Raw genomic sequence first — 3,464 nt, forward strand, 5'->3', positions numbered from 1 at the left:
ATAATGTCTTAAAAATAATTTCTATAGTTTCATTTTAACAATGCGGGTGCTATACGATGAAAGTGGTCCTCTTGAAAGTAAAATATATTTTTGGATTTTAATTTTTGTATCATTTACTGTGTTATATATCTCAATTGAAAATCTTTTCCATCAAATTTATTTAAATCATCAATAAAAAAAAAACGTCTGGTTGAGCATTCCAACAAAAGGAGACAAGCATTAGATGACACGGCGGCGCAAAACTTATGCACTAAAAAAGCGGACCGCATTTTTGCATGAAAATTATAAAATTAGGATGGTGAAACAAGTCTTTCAGACTGGTTAGTCAGCAGGCACCGCCGGTGTCCTTGATGACCTCGTCTGTGACCCTCAAGCAATCGACGGTTTCCTTGACTCGCGCAAACTGTTCTCTCGCTGTTGATCGAAGAACATTTCAAAAACAAGGCCAAAAACAAGGAAGGCCAAGATCATGAGGATGAAAGCAACAAGGAAGGATTTGCTCTCCTTGCGCAGCCGCTTCAGGTCCTCCTCCTTCTGCCCCAGCAGACCTTTGACATTCTGCAGCTCCTTCTCAAACTCCATCATTTTGCATCTCGCTCACAATTTATTGCGCTTCGCTGTCTTAAGTGTTAATCAGCTCGACAAAGTGTTTTTTGTATATATTTGAATTAAAACAAAAGTTAAAGCTTCATTTTTAAAATAAAGATAAAGTTATGTATTTTGGGTGTGAACAGCGAGTTATCCCTAAATCTTCATGTTCTCCTTAGGTTGGTGAATGTTCTTTTTGTGATGCGCTAAGTGGTCAGGCCTTCCGCATTTGCACATCTGCAGAGTTTTTGGCCCTGGTGTGTTTCAGCACACGTCTTTCGAGGTGATCTGCACGGGAGAAGTGCTGATCACATTCCACCCTCAGAAACTTATAGGGCTTGTCTCCTGCAACAAACTGCAAAAAAATCAGTTCGTTGCAGAAATTGCTTGCAATTAATTTATAATAATAATAATTGGCATGCTCTTGGGCTGATGCTTTTTTGCAGGAATTTATTGGCAAAAAATATATTTAAAAATTAAAGTGCGATGCAAAATACGTATTTTTTTAAATTGTGCTTAAATAAATTGTTAATTATTCTATAGGTCGGGTATAAATTGTGTAGATAAAATTACCTTTGTGGGAACTCTAGTGGGTTTGCATTGCAGGCAGTGATGTGAATGTCTTTATGCAAAACAACAAGGAGTTGATGGTTGGGATTTAAAAGAAAAATTCAAAAATAAATATTAATTTAATAAATTATTAGCAATAAAGCCATGCAATAATTACAAAAACATGAATTCTGGAGAGTTTCAATAAAAATCCATCGGCGCTGGAGAAAATTGCAAAGAATAATTTATAGCTGAAAGCCTCGATTAAGGTTATTGTATTGAACTCACGTTTGGGTGTAGAGTGCTGATGCTGATTCCAACAGATTGGGGTTGAGCTGTGGTCATGAGACCGGAACCATTTTTGTCTGCAGAGCCTGCTCCAATACATTCCCGGCTGTGTTGGTCACAAACGGGCTGTTGTTGAATGTGTTGACCCAGGGCTGTGGAAAATTGTTAAATAAGTTCTTATCTGGAAACCTTAAGACAGGCAGTTGAAACTCACATATGGGGGCTGAGCGTTATTGCCAGATTCAGGTCGAGCTGAGGTCAGACCTGAATCATTCAGCATCTGCAGCGCCTGCCGCAAGTCATTCCCAGCTGGGTTGGTCACATATACGGGCTGTTGTTAATTGTGTGTGTTGACCCAGGGCTGTGGAAAATTGTTAAATAAGTTCTTAACTGGAAACCTTAAGAAGGCAGTTGAAACTCACATATTATGGGGGCTGAGCGTTATTGCCGCCAGATCCAGGCAGAAATCAGGTCGAGCTGAGGTCAGATCTGAATTGCTCATCTGCAGCGCCTGCCGCAATACATTTCCGGCTGGGTTGGTCACAGACGGGCTGTTGTTGAAAGTATTGCCCCAGGGCGAAAATTTCAGTTTCACTCACAGAAATTCTTTCAAAGTCATTCAAAAAAATAAACTTTTACCTTACAAAAATCAAAAGAAGAATGACTTTAAAGATCTTATTTTTTTTCCACTGTTGCAATTTTCGATTGTTTGACAGTTATGGTTTTTTGAATTTACAAAAATGTCATTGTTGCAATTCACTATGGACATTAGAAGACCCCGGGCGGCCTGGGGTCTTGAAATGGAAAAATGTCGTCCTCGACCAATCCAGCTTCTAATGTCCATACATTCACATGAAAAAAATAATGTATATTTGCAATTAACCCAATAAAATTTTACAAAATTGATTTTTAGAAAATGCGGTGCAAAAATTAAGACTTTAATTGAGATATAAATTAAGTACGTGGATTATGAATTGAATTATTGAATTGAATTTAAAAAAAAATAGAAGACTAGTTTTCGCGAATTTCCCCAGTTTTAAATGCTAAAATTGATTTCTGGTGGTGAAAGAAAAAAATTGACCCGAGCGCCAGCGTGTCTATCAGCTCCTACGTTGTACAGGATACCTTGGTGCATTGGTGTTCAGAGGGTGGCAGAAAATCTTGATTGTCTTGAGCGACGGCTCCCTGGGCAGCAGGCGCTTCAGCACGTCGATCAGGTCCGTTTTCGTAATGGATGGGGCTTGGTTCATCAGGTTCGGGGTGGCAGCAAGCCTCAGACGTCGGTCTCGTTCTGCATTTTTCCACGGAGAGCTACTGCAAGACGCAAATTTCAGTTATATTTTAAAAATTCTTTCGTTCTTTACAAATTCAAACTAATAATGACTTTTAAACAGCTATTTTTTTTTAATAATTGCGATTTTCCCATTCTTGGCTTTTTTATCGCTTTTGACAATTAAAAAAAAATGCAATTACTTGCGCGTTTCAAAATCTAAATTAATAGAAAAATATAATATTTGGCAACAATTCCAACACAATAAATTTTTTACAAATTACCCTGAGTCATGTACAAACCTTATTTTTTTATTATTATTTTATTAATTACCCAGTTAAAAAAAAAAATTGATTTCTGGTGGGTGAACAAAGTGAAAATAAAAAATCTATATCAATCTAAAATTCTATTGATAATTTTATTTTGCCATTTATTCTCGATTAAATACATTTCTCAGCACATGCCACCTGAACATTCAGATACATTTTTTTTTGCATGGACCTATTAATATTTGAGTGGCACAAGTCAACGCAAGCCACCCACATGTTTCATTGTCGAAGATTTTTTTGCTACAGTAATAATTTTATATCTTTAAATGGCGTCACAATTATAAAGTACAAAATGATTATTTTTCTCAAGCTTTCACATTTGCTAATTTTTCACTCACACTTTTGATGATAGTGAATTGTTTTAGACATTTTGTTGATATTAATTCGCACTGTACACAAAACAAGCAATCATTTGCCCTCAAAAAGCCTCTGCTTAGAAC

Source organism: Neocloeon triangulifer, unplaced genomic scaffold (assembly GCF_031216515.1).
Source record: "Neocloeon triangulifer isolate White Clay Creek 2 clone unplaced genomic scaffold, ASM3121651v1 ptg000014l, whole genome shotgun sequence".
In the NCBI taxonomy this organism is placed as follows: domain Eukaryota; kingdom Metazoa; phylum Arthropoda; class Insecta; order Ephemeroptera; family Baetidae; genus Neocloeon; species Neocloeon triangulifer.